Consider the following 16,350-nt stretch of genomic DNA (forward strand, 5'->3'; position numbering starts at 1 on the left):
GATCGGTTGACTGTACTTCCATTCGGCCGAAATAGAATATTACGGTATTGGTTCGATGCCAGAGTAAGCCCGTAATATGATCATACAACAAACGAATGAGCACACAAAAATGTGCACACATCTCGAACTAGTTTTTCCAGGCCACATTATTACTGCAATTCACAAAGGTTTCGAATTTTGTTTTTGTTTTCTTTTGCTCTTTCGCTATCTCTCGCTTCGTTTTGATTGTTTATTACGAACAACGAATCAATTGAATATGTATGATAATTGAACGGTTTGGATTTTTGTTTTGAAATCGATAAAACTGATTGTTGTTTCGCATCAAAAAACAAAATGCAACATTTGATTACATTTTGGCTATATTTGTTTCTATAAATGCATCAAATGAATGAAAAAGTCAAAACAAAGCCGAAGAAAACAGAAAAAATACACAATTTGTTATTTTTGATGTGTGCGCACTGCGTTCATTGCCCACATGATTATTAGTTATACTTTTCAATAATAATAATTGAGATTCGCCATACAAATGAATGTGATCCTTTATGCGCACGTATTTCGGCTAAAAAAACCATGCGTGCAATTATGTTTAGTTGTTGTATGTCTTTATTTCGTATTTTGGCTGGACATCTTGTTGTGTTCATTTTAATTTGCGACATACTGGCAACAACAACTTTGGCAATTACAATTTACGCTAATTACAAACGAAAAAAATATATATATGATGATACAGATACAAAACCATAAAAAATGCACATAGCCCAAATACAAGGGAGCCTTTTCATACCAAATAACCAAATTAAAGAAATATGCTTTGATATTATTCTGTTTGGAGAATGTCTAATTAAAAATCGAAATGGCTCATTACTTGGCAAACGATTACAATTCAATTGTTTGCTTTGCAAAGGAATTTGAAGTTTATTTTTATGTGAGTGTCTGTTTGAATGGTCTCTAATTTGCGAATCCATAAAAACGGCAAGCACTTTCAACTGAATTGGGTCCGTTGTGAATCATACACACGCACACTCTCACCAACTTGCAATATTTTTTTTGCAAATAATAATAAGATTGTTGAAAAAAAAAACTCGTTAGCATTGTTTTGTATTGCGATTGTGATGTTGTTTTCTCTTTTTTTTCTAGAGAGACGGCGAGAGTGAGTGTAACGAGAGATGAAAACAAAAAATTCGAAAGTAACGAAAATCGATGCAGAATATAAAAAAAAATTGCACACAAACTTGTCAAAGATGCAAACGTTTACAATGTGTGCTTGAAAAGGCAGTTGGAGATTTACTTTTGGTACGAAATGCAAAAAATACAAAAATTATTCATACACACAATCGGTTCGAGAGCGAAATCATGCACATTCAAGTGTTGAACGCAAAACAGCTCACAAAAAACAACACTAACTGAAGAGACAATCGCATGCAATATCTGCATTCATATAGTATATTTTAAAAGACGAACGAGAAAAAAAGTGAAGAATTGTAAGTAGGTCATCAAACAATGAAGTGATGTCGATGAGTCTTTTTAGTTTTCATCGGTTTTTGTATCTGTCCCACTTCTTCTATCTCTCTTATTTGCTCCCTTTTATCACAGTGTTTGTCTCCCGCACGCTTGCAACACATTTTCAGTGTAAACCGCACATATTTTCGTTCGTTGTTCCTTCAATGGGCTGCACTCATTCAATTCTCCGTTGCATTCAATTGAAAACGACATTTCTTTCATTATAAAATATTATAAATAAAAACGCGTTACGCGAAATTATCGTAACCAAACGCGTCGCTCTTACATATATGCAACAGAGTGCGAGAGCAAAAGAGACAAAAACAACAACACAAATTTCACCCAAGTGACAACCATATTCAACTTCGGAGTTTTGCGTAAATTGCAAGCATTTTGTGTATTATGGTTCGTTTGAATCGTATATTTATTCCACGAACTGAACTGTTTCTCTTTTATCTTTGTTTATCCAGTACAATCGGCCTCAAAATGATACAAAACAAAACACCAAAAAAATCGACAGCGTCATTATCGCTATATTCATCTTGGTTCGCGCGAACACGAGAATATTTTCGATTGTATCGTGTAGCACCGATTATATTTTTCTGGTTTCTTAAATGACGCTTTTTTTTATCATTGTTGTTTTGGATGTGATTCGTGCACCCAATGCACACAATTACCACACAAAAGTCGATTTTATGTAACACAAAATATCAATAGGTTAACGAAGTGATAATTCATATTGATGTTATGTATTGAGGTTAAAAACCATTGCCAAAGATTTCCTTCGTCGATTCAGTTCAGGACAATTGAAATCGATTTAAAGTGCAACCACGTTTTATTTACATTATTTTAACATTATTGCAGCGTTCGCCACAATTTAGGTTCAAGGCGATGCATTTGAAGCGATAATTCGGTTAGTAAAGATTTAGGCGTTTAGGGGCACACAGATTTACATTAATGAATGGTTTCCTTGTGCTGTACGCAAATGCTGCGCTAACGAAGTAAATTTTCCGACTCGATTCGTCGATTGAAATAAGTCAACCTCTTGAACGAGGGACATGATTCATTCGAATCAATTCCTTAATAAAATACCAAAATAATTCGAAGGGTTTTTTTTCGAATTCCCTGCGGAATATTATAAAAGGTTTAAAGATGCGTTTACTTGTCTGACTGAAATTAAATTAAACTGCACGTTTTGGATGTGTATGTGTGTGTGTGACTCGAAAACAAGTCATAAGAAAGTTTGACACAGCAGTTTTCTCAGTAAAAAATTATGCTGCATCAGATGGAAAAAAAACAGACAGAGTAATCGCAAATAGAAATGGGAAAAGCAATTTGAACTCGGAAAACAGAAGAAGAAAAAAGAAGCCGCAAGCAGAAAAAGGGGTTTGGATAGAAGAAAAAAAAATTGAATGTGCTTGAGTCAATGGCGAATGAACTGGTCGTGGTCGAGAATATAAGCGGAATCACTCATTTTGTTTACAACGACTACAAATGCTCGCTTGAAATAGTTTTTTTCCAGATAGTCTTTAATCCAGATTTTCTAAAGCGATTTAAAGCCGAAATTTCACATTGTGTTCTACACTTTATGACGGTGGAACAAAAAAATGTGTGTCGAGTTTGAGTGTGCGAGTAAGTAGGCGAACCAGCAACTGTATGCAAACCTATGCATAAATTTATTATCACATTTTCTCGATAGCATAGCGGAAAAAAAACCATCTCACGATGGACAAGGAATAACAGAACGCACACAAGACGAAAAAAAACAGTACTGTGAGTATGGCAATGGTTACAATAAAAAAATGTTCATTTGATGTGGAAGTGGGTAATGTGTGTGTGCATGAGTAAAACGCGATAATGATATGAAGAATTCGTGTACTTTGGGCGGTTTGATATGAAAGTGTGTATAGAGATGGCCATTAAAAATATAAAAGTAATTTAAAACATAAAATGCTTGGGCTTAGGTTTGTTCGCATGTCCTACTCCTCTCTCTCTCTCTCTCTCTCTCCTCATATCTCACACACCATGAACAAGTAGCCGGCCGAACAAAAAAATGGATGGTATGGAAAATACGTGCGTGGCCTGTGTGTGTGCTTTCTGCTCTTAATTTTTACTGAAAAGAATATATAATTCGGCGCTGGTTCAATGTTTTTGCTTGCTCATGCTTGTTTAAATCGCACTTTAGTTTTATTTCGCATCATTTTTTTTCGGCAAATTATATAATATGCCGAAAAAAAATCCGTTTAAATTTGAGTGCAGAATGAGCTAGTGTATGTCAGAGTGAAAGAGAAAGAAGTGGGAAAAAAAATTATTCGACAAAAATATAAAAATGCATGTATCTTTCACCCCGCGCTCTTTTATTAATACGTGAGTGTGTGTGTGTGTGCTGCGTTGTTGTTTTTTTTTCCTCATAGTTTTTGGTTGATAGAAAATCAGCAAAGAGAGGAACAAAAAAAAATTATATAAAAATTTGTTCTCGCATCATATTTGCACTGTGAATTGGTGTTGTTCGAACGTGTATGCATAGGCGGTGCATGTCCATTGTGCAAAGCATGCCAACCACACCTCTATTACTCATACCAACTAACGTTTTAATTAAAAATAATTGGAAAGAATCCATCCTATAATGGGCAACTATGGGCAATGTTCTATTTTTATTGGAATAAATTTTTTCCCGATATTCTCGCGTACGGGTTTGTTTTTTTCCTCCATTCTCGCTCATGTTCTCTTGCTCTCTCTTACGCTGACTTTGTCCTTTTCCGTATTCGTTGCAATTTTTTCCCGCTCACATATATCGCTACACTTACACCGCGCGCTCTTCAACGTTCTCTCTTTTTTTCGGCCCAATTCACATTTTTTTCATATGAATTTGTTCCATTTTTTTAAACGCGCACACACAAAATATTTTTTTTCGGCCATGCATTTCTGTTGTTGTTTTTTTCTTCTTTCGGTTGTATGTGTGCGCTTGATTTTTACATTTGTCCAGTTGATTTTGGGATGTGTTGGTTCATGTGTGCGAATGCACAATTTGGAATTATTATCACGATGATGGGAAATAAAGCGGCAATAACGAAAATGAGCACAAATAACGACTACAGCATGCCTCAGCAGCAACCACGGCAGCAACAACGGCACCAATTGCAACAACAACAAAATAAAAACTCACCGAAAAAAAAATCGTGTATTCAACGAAAGAAACGAGAGCAACAAAAAATCATATCGAATTATTTTATAGATGCGCATTAGCGGAGTGCATGCACTCAACATGCAGCAAATGAGAAAGAAAGAGCGAGAGAGAAAGAGAGGACACAGTAAACGAGCTCCAAATTGCATTAGTCCGGTTTCTTTTTCGTTCGTGTCGTTTTTAAACACATTGCATTGAATTACGTATGTACAAATTATGTATGGATGTGTGTAAGTGTGTGTGTGTGTGCTTGGATGTGGATAGTTTTTATAATAATATTTTGCTCATTGGACGTCCCGCGCACTTACTTCCGTCATTATTTGCAACAGCATTTTATTTCACATAAAATTTTCCAAATGACCCTCTCCGCGTGTGCTCTTGCTCTTTTCTTTTTGTTTTGTGCAATGTACGCGCGACGCCAATGATGGTGACCATCGGCCAGATTAAGTTCAAGCGGGTAATACATTTTCGAAAAAATTCCAATTGCAAATATATTCAATATCCGAGCAAAAATTCCATTTGTTGTAATCTCTACGCCACCTCTCAGGGTTATTGCTTTTTTCTGGGTGAGCAAGAGAATGTGTGAATTTTCCTGAAATCCTTTTATGTTTTTTTTTTGTTTTTTTGAATATATTTTTTTTCATTGCGTTTACTCTATTATGCGGGGACGAGGCCTACCTTTGACTGGTGTCCCTCTGTCCCTTGACTTGCCACACATTTCAGTTCTTTTTTTCTCACAAACCGACGAAATTCAGCCAACCAAAATGCGCCATTTACATTTGTTAATCGCCTCTATTAAAGGTAACATTTGAGTTTGCTGATGTGTAATTGCTTCTGTTAAATCTTCATCGTCATTCATTTGGTCAACTTTTCTTCTCATTTGTTCAATTTAAAATGAAAAAAAAAAAAAAAAAAAAACTGATCCAAACATAAAAAATGCTTGTAATTGGCCTTTAAAAGCATACAATGTATTTTCGATCGCGCCTTTTTTCAATGCGTACAATCGTTAAAAAAAACTTATCGCTTTTAATGGATGGTGTGCAGTGTGTGTAAAAAATACACTCACTTTTTTCTCCTGAATGTACTGTGTTTTAAAAACATTTGCAGGTGATTTTCTTCGGCTTTGCATTTGATTGCTTTTAAATCATACTTTTTCATTATCCGATTTTCTTTTCATTTTTCAGACCAAAGGAAAAAAAATAACAACTAATTGATGCACTTTTGCTTTGAAAAGAGCAAATGCATCAATTTATAAATTGCGTTTATCCACAACACATTTGCTTGAATTCAAAGCGAATTTTGTTAATGCTCTTGTTTTTGCTAAACGTTGATCAATGCACGAAACAAAACCGTACTTGTTTTGTATGCGCTTGATTTCTTAATGAATGACTCTTGCGCGCTATTGAAGTTTTTGATGAATCAGTGCTCAGCTCGGCAAAATCTAACTGCTGTTCTTTAAGCAAAAAATGCATTCATGCGGAAAATTCTTATTTCGAAAAAAAAAAAAAAAAAATGTGGCGCTTAAATGATAAATCAAAGCTCTTACTCGCATTATCGAGAGCGAATTCTATATTTAATTGATTCTGTTTATGTTTCTCTCGAAATGAAGTGAACGCGAACACAATTTATGCATTGAATGCTGGCGTCGCTGCCAATCACCCAAAATAATTATTTTAATTGGCCATCTCTTTGTGCGCGGCATAAATTATTAAAAAAATATATATTTCCACTGTCGAGCAAAAGTTTCAATCAAAAACTTTTCCACTTCTTCTTCTTCTTCTTTTTTAAGTAAATAAAAAAGGCTCTTGATTTTTCGCAAGCATAAAATTAAAGAAGAAACAAAAAGAATGAACGAACCGAATCAAGTGAAAATTTATTGAGGGATGAAATAGATTTTATGCAAACGCGCGCGTCAGCATCCAACAAAGTAATAATGAACGGTGTGTTTCTTTGCGCGCAGAAAGCTAAAAGCAAAGTTGGAACGAGAAGCGAAAAATTATTATTTTTACTTGTATTTTAATTAACCAAGTAACACGGTCTTTTCTACAAAAGTTAAAAGACGATATAGAGAAAGTGAGAGAGTGAGAAATATAAGATTGAGAGCTGTAACAAAAACAAAGCGACGTCGAAGATGAAAAAAAATTCAAATGAATATGCAAGCCGCATACTCAAACGAACTGAAAATCAACGTGAATGAATTGAACGGGAAAAGAGAGAAAAAAGAGCAAAGAAAATGAAAATACAACGAGCATTGGCAAAAGTCTAAAGTTTATAATTTACAGTTTTTACAGAAAATATATAGAGCGGATGCGACCAAGTACAAAAGCCAAATGAAACGTTGAATTGCGAAAAGCCAACGACGATATAAAAAAAAGCGAATACAAATAAATCGCAGAAAAGAAAACTGAATATTTAAATTGTGCCCTGTGTGAATACGTCAGTGTTAGTGTTCCGAAAAGACGTTTTCCGTCATCACTTTTAGTGCACACTCTCTTCGTGCATATTCGAAACATGAATTGCAAAGAAACTGTAAAAATGAACTTTTCATGCTAATAATTCAAAACTTAATTAATAATTAGCTAACTTTTGCATAGAAAATTTTCCAACGATTCGTTTGGTTCGCGTTTTCGCATTCCTTTTTTTCCCGTGCAATGGCGTGTTTTTTTCACCACGTTTTTCATATCGTCAGTTTGCAGCTCATTACGAAAGCATTGATTTTCAGCCATGTCATTGCTAAATTGGATGGATGCTTCCGAGACATTCTGTCTTGTACGAAGGCGAATACCGAAATGAAAAATGACGCGAAGAAAAAATGCTGAATGAAGCGTATCACAAATGACGACAGACTGCAGTGCAGCAGAAATTTGAATTCAAAAAGGAAATTGAAATGGTTATATATCAAATATTATAATTTATTCATAATTTCCCATTCCATGCAACGGCTCTGTTGGTCTAAAATGGCTCCCGATTGAAGTAAACCATCCGAGCTGGAAAAAACTTATTTCCCAAAATCAAAAAGGTGTAGAAAATGTTTTCATTACTCTTTAGTTCACGTTGGAAATACGCAATCACAATGAAAAACAATCAAACCCAGGAGACCGAACACTTTAAAAGCGCACGAGCACAAGAGAGTACATTGAAAATAAGATTTACGGCGCACAATATTACAAAGCTTTAAATAATAATCACATGGAATTTATCAATGTATCAGAGTTGAAATGATCCATCAATGTTTCGACATCGTCTTGTGTATCGTACAGAAATGTTGTAACTTGTCGCCATTTGCACTCGTCAGGCAAACACTTCACTTGAATAGTTCGTCAAAACGGTTCGGCAACAAACAGGCATCTTCACATAGATGAATTAAATCTTCTCTTTAGTTTTTTTCGCTTTTGTCAGCACAAAAATAAAGTCGAATTCAAAGCGATTACAAATATTCGTGAAAAGAAGGAAAAAAATGCGCCCAAATTTTTTTCGAATGAAAAGAAGAGAAGTCGGCCGTTTCGATGGAGTGAGAAACTGTAGACGGTGCCGTTGTCATCGACGCACTGAGCTCTCTTTACTCACTCATTTTGTCTTTATTCTCTATTTCTCTATCTCCATCTCTTCTCCACTCTCTCGCTCTCTATCACAAAATTCGATATATCACAACGACAAAAGTGCTTTCGGATTAAATCGCATGAATAGAAACGAATTCCATACCCTTGAATAAATGATTAAAAGTAATTTGCATACACATTCATTTGGACGGGAAAGTAAATAGAAATCTAGCAATAGAATAAGAAGAAGAAAAAAAGTTGTAAAGACATAGCGAAATTGAAACAGATAGACCGAAGATTGAGAGAATAAAAACTGAATCCCGTATTTACTTGTGCCGAATCATGATTTGAAGCACTTTCGGCATACGAGCTGCGCAGAGATTTGATTGAAGTATTTCGTTATTTTTCTCATGTTTCTCATCACATAAATTTGGCTTTCAAAAATTATGTTCCGGCATCATTTAAAGCGAAGAAACACCGTCGATGTTAGACATCGCGATGTGTAATAGTTTTTTACCTACTTTTTGTCAATTTTTTTTGGTGAAATCTTCAATTCATTTTTATAGCCATTAGAAAGTAATCCCCATCAGTGTGTCGACTAAATCTCATTCGCGTGATGATTTGTAGATGACATTTATTTTAAACGTTCTTGCCTCACACTACACATCAGGTGTACGCTTTCTATTTTTTTCTTTTTTTTTCTGAAATGATTTGAATTCATTCTTTTCCACGCGAAATTTTTCCATTGTCATCATTTTAACGTTAATGACGATGCTGTTTTTTCTCTCTTATTTCATGCTGCTGTGTGTATGTGTTCTCTTTGACATGAAAAATCAACCCGCTTTATGTGTTTGGAATTGCTTTTCGTGTCTGATGTTCAACAAAAGTCTTAGACAAATTGAATAAATCGCATGGGGAATTTTCCTATTATTCTTACAAAAAAAATTGTTACCGTCGCTCGCGCATCACAATTCACTTCACATGTTCTTGTCTTTATTGATATCTATAGAATATATTTAGTCGACGAAAGTGCGCACATTTCAATTCTCATTTCAGCAATAGAAAAAATATAGCATGATCAAAATGAAAACTAGCGGGGTGAATGCTTAAAAATTTATTCTAAAATTGGAATTTAATCACTGATAAAAGACATTGAAAATTGTATCGCCAAACGAGAAAGTTTTGAATATCCATTTTCTAAATGATAAAATGAACGTGTGAATCAAAGATTGGTAAGATGCTCTTTAGATTCGTTGGCATTCTCTTGAATTCTTCCGCTGAATTTGCTTCAATTTGAGAATTTGAAGAGTGACGTCGAGAAGCTTTTCTTGAATTGAATTTCCGGCAATTAAATTGAGTTTGAAAAGCCTTTCACATAAGTTGTTGAGATCAAGAGAGAGAAAGAAAGAGAGAGAGAGAGAGAGAGAGAGAGAGAGAAGGAGAGAAAAAGGAACTAAACTTGCAGGCGTTGCAAAAAAAATTACCCGACGACAAGGTAATTTGCACAACAAAAACAGCACACCAATGCCGACAAAGGAGATATGCGTTCGCAAATATGGAATTACATGCTATTATAAAGTATATATCTTTTAGGAACTGTGAGGTGTAGAAAAGGTGGAGAAGTGGATACTTTTTTCATAATTATTATTACAAATTGAGGAACATTTGATGTAGGTTTTGTTGGTTAGCAGTCATTTGCAGAAAGAAAAGATCATCGTTGAACATCGCGCCAATGAAAATATGAATAAGAAGTTGGAGCAACATTATTTTTGCGGAAAAAAACTCAATGCTATATGAAGTAATACAAAGTACATAATTTAAGCGCTGTTAACAACGCCCGAACGTACAGTACAACTGGATTTAATGTCTATACATTGTTGATGATTGAATCTTCAGTTTGGCTGCCATCAGCAGAGAAAATGCTGCGATAGAGAACGAGAAAAGGAGGAGAAAGATAGACTAAGAGACATCAAGAGAGAATGAGCAGGGAGTGTAAAAAACTTAAGCCAAAGAAAAACCGTCGACATAGAAAGCACCATTCCATTCACCGAATTACAAATGTATAAATCTTTAACTATGTTTATGGCTCTGTTAGATCTATAACAACCTGTTAAATACACTGACATTGAAGACGAAAGAAAAACAAGCGCAAAAAACGCTGTATTTACGTATTCAGTACTGCCTAAAAGCTTTATGCATAAAATTGTATTCGCAGGTAAGAAATACATCAGTTTTTTTTTCGTTTTGACTTTGACGATAGCAACAAAACTCGCCCAATTCGGAATGTAAACGTTCACAAAATAGAGCAAGTGAGTGAAAGAGCGAAAAGGTACCATATATCGATGGAAATTACACTCATATTTATACCATAATATGCATTTACATAGTCATATCTTGACATTTCTTACAGTCGAAATGAGAATGTGTGGTAGGACTTCATCGTTGTTGTTCAGAGTTTTTGGGTGTTGGTTTGTATTAATTTGCTTACATTGAAGTGCTTTTGAATTGAATTCGTTCTTTTTCTCTTGTTGCTCATTTGTCGGTTCGGTTCGTTATTCGGTTGGCTTTTTGTCGCAGTTCATCTTCATTTTCATTTTGTGTTCACGTTTGTCCTCGATAAATGATGAAGGTGGTGGCATTTCGCTGTTGCTTCTGTTCTGTTCGGTGGCGACAACATAAAAGCCTGGAGAATTCTCAGCAATACTTTACATTGTAAGCAAAACAATCGAAAGAAAAATGTATAACATCACATTATCATTATTATTATTAATATTATTACATCAGCTTTTGTTCCAGTTTACTTATGATCTGTGCATCCATTCGCTCATTCTCCCTGCAGTCGATTCTTACTCTATGCTCTTCCACTTTCTCTCTCGATGTAGTACTCAAATAGCAGAAACGATGCAAAAAAAGGAAACAAGATGTTTATAAATATCGTCGGTTGTTTTTATTCTTTCTCTTTTCCAGTTTATCATACATAAAACGGTGCACATAAACGTGTAATATAAGCACAAATGATGGAACCTTGAGGCGAGATGTATGTATAAGTATAAATACAAGAGTGAATCAAATAATCAAAGGGAAAAAAAATTAAGGAAAAGTCGAGAAAGCCGGTAGAAGAAAGCATACTGAGAAAATGGCGTATTCCATTGTGGGTTTATGCTCTCTTTGCTTTTTGCCAGTTTGATTCGACAAGCTTTTCAACTGCTTTATTTTTGGATGCTAATTTTTTTTCGGTGGTTGAAGGTTACACGAGCGCCTCATATATATAAAAATTAGTTATATTATTCTATTAAGCTTTAATAATAATAATGCGATTTGTATCTAACCGTCAAATTGCCTTGTAAACCACTACGTAAAACAACGTACTGTACGCCTTCGCCCTACACTTGACTCTAATGGTTATTGCCTCGCAAGCTTATTGCTATTGGGCCAAACCTAGATCAACTGAACAAAAATAAAATGCAAGTGAAAAGAAAAAGAAAGCAACAACAAAATATTATGATAAATTGCTTCTAAAAGAAGCCTAAAAATTTCCATCGTCGAAAAAACAGTAGCGCGCGGTGAATAGCCAACGGATCGAATTTATTGAATAAAATGAATAAGTAAAGAGAAAATATTCGACTTTGATTTCTCAGTAATATTAACATTTTTCTGCAAATTCTTTTTCATCTAATGTATTTTATTAATCTCCTGCCGGCATCCAATGGTCGCATTCAGTTATACGGAGAATCTGCTGATTCACAACATGGTATGACTTTTAGTGATATTCTTATTTATGTCGTCGTTACAGTGTTCGTTCACATTTTTTTTGCTCACTCGATCATTGCGACTGGTGTGAGATTTTGCTTCTCATCACTTTGCTTTTGATAACTGAGAAGAAAAAAGAAATTCAAACGAAAAATGATGCGTGCTCTACTGAGTGTGCATGGAGAAAAAATTGTGTTTCAAGGTTATCTGTTGTTTCAAAAGGAAAGTGAAAATCTGGTTTTCACCGGTTTGCCGCGCGCGCTACACTTTGATTCATGTTGCGGGTGCTCTACGGAAATTTTCTACAAGGTAAAAAAAAGAGAATCGTTTGTATGCGAAAACGAACACGAACAAATAAGATGGATTTGATATCACAGAATGGTGCTTCTGTTGCCAGCTGAGAATGCGACTCTCACGCTTTTTCTTGCTTTTTTTTCGCTGCTTCTACGACTACAATTTCCTCTTCATTTTTGTTTCTGTTTGCTATAACTTTCGCTTTCATTTGACTTTTCGCAATTTTATTCGCAGAAATTGAGCACGTATTCATGTGTCTGTAGAGGTGTATCAAATATGCTTTTTTTCATTGGCAAAAGAGAGAAAAAATGGGCGATATCTCCCACATATGCCAAAAGGGACTTGAAACGAACAAGAGTGAATTTTTCCATCTTTTCTCTTGTTTAGCATTGCAGCAAGTGCTTTGCTAAACGCGACAGACAAACAAAGTGTTCGCATAGAATTGTGATGAATTTTTGCACATTTCATGGACATTCATTATTTTTAATGAAGATTTCTAAAATATAAATTCCAATTATAAGCGATTTGCGCGTACGTTGTCTGTCTCGTCTTTTCGTATACATCATTATTATCCGAAAATATAATGGAACAAAAAGTATTGTTGAATTGTTTTGAATTAGCTAAAATACAAAGTGCTTTTTGTTCGACTATCGTTTTGTCGTATTTATTCGAAGGCAGACATGTTTTGCATGATGGATAGAAAGAGCGATTGAATAAAAGACATTGAAATGTAAAACGAGAAAGACATACAAATCAAAATGAAATAAAAAGGCGCCAAATGAGGGAAAAAAATGTCAAAATTAAAATGAGCACTTTGTCGTCCGTTTTTTTTTTGCTTTAATTTTAATTTCATTGTTGCTATATTTTCCGTCAAATAAAAAAATAAACATTTTCCGTCCATTTCGATGCCGAGTTCCTTTTTTTTCGTCAGTCATGAGTGCCAATAAAACAATTTCGCATCAGTAGTCCCGTAATGCAGGTTTTAATGGAATAATGTGCTAAAAAACAATCATTTCATAAACGCCACTGACCAAATCTATCTTCATTGCCCAAATGTGACATCCATTTTGTGGATCATAATTATAATGAATAATAAAAACCGAGCTGTAGAAAAATCGCTTAACGATGAGCGCGTGAATAAAAAAATTGTGTGCTCGTCAGTGGTCATAGTTGATCAGTTTAAAACGCATAACTTCACATAGATAATTGTTATTCGAATAGAACAGAATGATTTCGTAATTAATAAAATTCAAAATTAATACTAGTTCAAATATTTGGTGTTTTGTAATGGAATTACCACTGTTTTTGACCAAAAAAAACACCAAACGCAGTAATACATTTTAATTGTTTGTCAGAGTGTATGACACTGTTTTGCTTTCATTGTGCGGCGAGCGCGCACGATTTATTCGATTGGCCGGCTTGAAAAGGATTTCATTCATTATTATTTTATGATATTCGGCATTTTTATTATTATTTTTTTTAGATCAAATTTTAAATTGTGTTTATCATCCGTCTATCGTCTATTGAATTATTGAAACTGTTTGCCAATTATTGGAAAAACATTTTTTCGTTGTTTCTGTTCACATTTTTTTTTTCATTACATTCTTTTGTATGTGTGTGCGGACGCGTGTGCTCTCTCACACGCCCTCGATATTTGTACACATTTTATCAATACAATTTCAATTGCAACCAGGACAACTCGCACACACGAGAAAAAAAAAACATTTATAATCAGACACAAAAATGCAGTTTTAATTTTCAATTTCATAAATATTTTTGTTTGGTCGGTTTTTCGCGGTGTGCAATGTTTTTTTCCTTCTCTCTCTCTCTCATCCTCTGGCCAGTGCACAGCTCAAAATTATAATTTTATGTTCATTTGAGCATTTCCTTTTTTTATCATTTTTGACCAATTGCAAAAATTGAGAGCACAAAGGGACCAGTGGCAGTGGAGAGTGAGAGGAAAAAACGAGAAAAACTCAAAACCGTGTTGGAAATCAATTTAATTTTTGAAATATAAGCAATTTAATGCAATTAGCACTGAATTCATAAAACTCTAAAATGAACGTTCCAATGACTTTTTGCAATATTGTTGGGCTTTTTTTTATATTTATATTACTCGCGAAAAGAATTGGTCAATGCAGAGATGCAAAAAAATGATTGCATTTTTATTTTAGTGAAAGAAATAAAAAACCTACGGAGATTTAATTAGATAATGGATTCATGTGTCCGTACATGAATTACAAAGTATGAATTTTAGCAAAATTCATAACAATTTAAATGTTTCAGACGAGCATGGGACTGTGCCAGTAATGAAGACATTCAAAACTACACGTTTTTGTGTTAAGTAACATTTAAAATGAATTGGCAAGTCATTTAGAATTACACGTTGAGATAAACTGAACAGAGAGCCGAACACATTTTCACACAAAAGCTTACCATTTTATCTAAATGAAGAAAATGAAACAATAAAACCATCATTAAAACATGCATTTAGTCCGAATTTAATCCATTTCAAGTGAATGTCAAAAGAGACTGAACGGATATTGTTATTGCATTTTGGATTGAATTTGTGTTATGCTGACGCCAATTTTATGCAGTTGGAGATGGGAAGAAACAAAAAAATGTTGGGAAAAAAAATGCAAGTGACACATTTTACATAATTTCAGTAATTTGTGTGAAAATTACATGCACTCTGCACATTTGTTAGTGGATTTTTTTGTTCTGTTTCGCATTGTGCGGATAGAACGATGTATGAGATTTGGTGGCCAGGGAAAATGGTAAAAAATTTGTGACCATTTTTATGCAATACACAACACACACACACTCTCTGTTTTTTTTTTTCGGCCGAAACCAAACTGGAAACTATTGTAGCGTTCAATTCTTTCGTTTAAAAAAGCATATAAAAATTTATATAATTGCTAAAAACTTGTGAGAGTGTACGTGTGTGTGTGTGTGTAATGCAGATGAGGGACAGAGACGGAATGTGACCAAGCAACATTTGCCTATTTTCTGTGTGAGCTCTTTCTGGTGTTTTAAGCAATTTAATCTATAATGCAAGCACCAAGTAGCTATGTGTTCAATATATCGACATGTAGTTTCACTACACAATTTTTTTCCCATGCCCAAGCACGTTTCGAAGCAAATTTAATCATATTATAATGCTCTCTTCCATAATGATCAGGCGCAGCCCATATAAATTGTAGTTGAAAAAAAAACGTCTCTCTTTCGTTAATAAAAAAAATATATGCATGCATGATGCGAGAAAAAAAATGTTCAGCAATTCATTTGAATACATATTTGCTAGCGTATCGCATTTGTTTAAACAATGTACATTTTTATTTTTCGGTTTCCATCTTTTTTTCTCTCTCTCTCGCTCGCTCTCTACCTCTTTCCTCATTTTCATTTGATGTTGCATGATTTTTTTATTTCTATTTTCTGGACGAAACATTTATATATATAGGGGTTTTGTATAAGTATGTTCTATACATCAAATTTATTTATGTTTGGTTTATCCTTATTAAATGTTCGTAGCCGTAACAATATCAATGTAAATTTTTTATTATATCCCGTGTGTGTAAGTTTTTTGCAGGCAATCTCTCTCTCTCTCTCTCTTTCGCGCTCATTTGTCTACTTTACGTTCACCATAAAAATATACAACACACACACAAACGCACGCAGAAAAATCATCACATGAAAAATAGAAAATCCATTTATTTTGGTATTGTCATTTAACGCGGCGCTAGTAAATATACAAGTGCTTTGCCACTGTGTGAGTATTGATTGCTTGTCCATTGGCCAATATGTACATGCAATTTTTTTCTTCTTTTTTTCCCTATCAAAATTAAATATAAAAATCCATAGAAAAATTTCAAATAAAATAAATAGAATTATCGAAACAATGATGCTGGTCCAGCGAAAAAAAAACTATACATACGTAAATGTTGATCAGCGGCTATGCCACATCATACACACACACGTCCTTTTGAAATGCTGAATTTTTTTTGCAAAAAGTGATGAGAAGGGAAAAAAAACGTAATGGAAAAATTGCAATCGGCCATTGGCAGTGAACGAGAAAGTACCAGA

Source organism: Contarinia nasturtii, unplaced genomic scaffold (genome assembly GCF_009176525.2).
Source record: "Contarinia nasturtii isolate CC-2019 unplaced genomic scaffold, AAFC_CNas_1.1 Cnas_scaffold_993, whole genome shotgun sequence".
NCBI lineage: Eukaryota > Metazoa > Arthropoda > Insecta > Diptera > Cecidomyiidae > Contarinia > Contarinia nasturtii.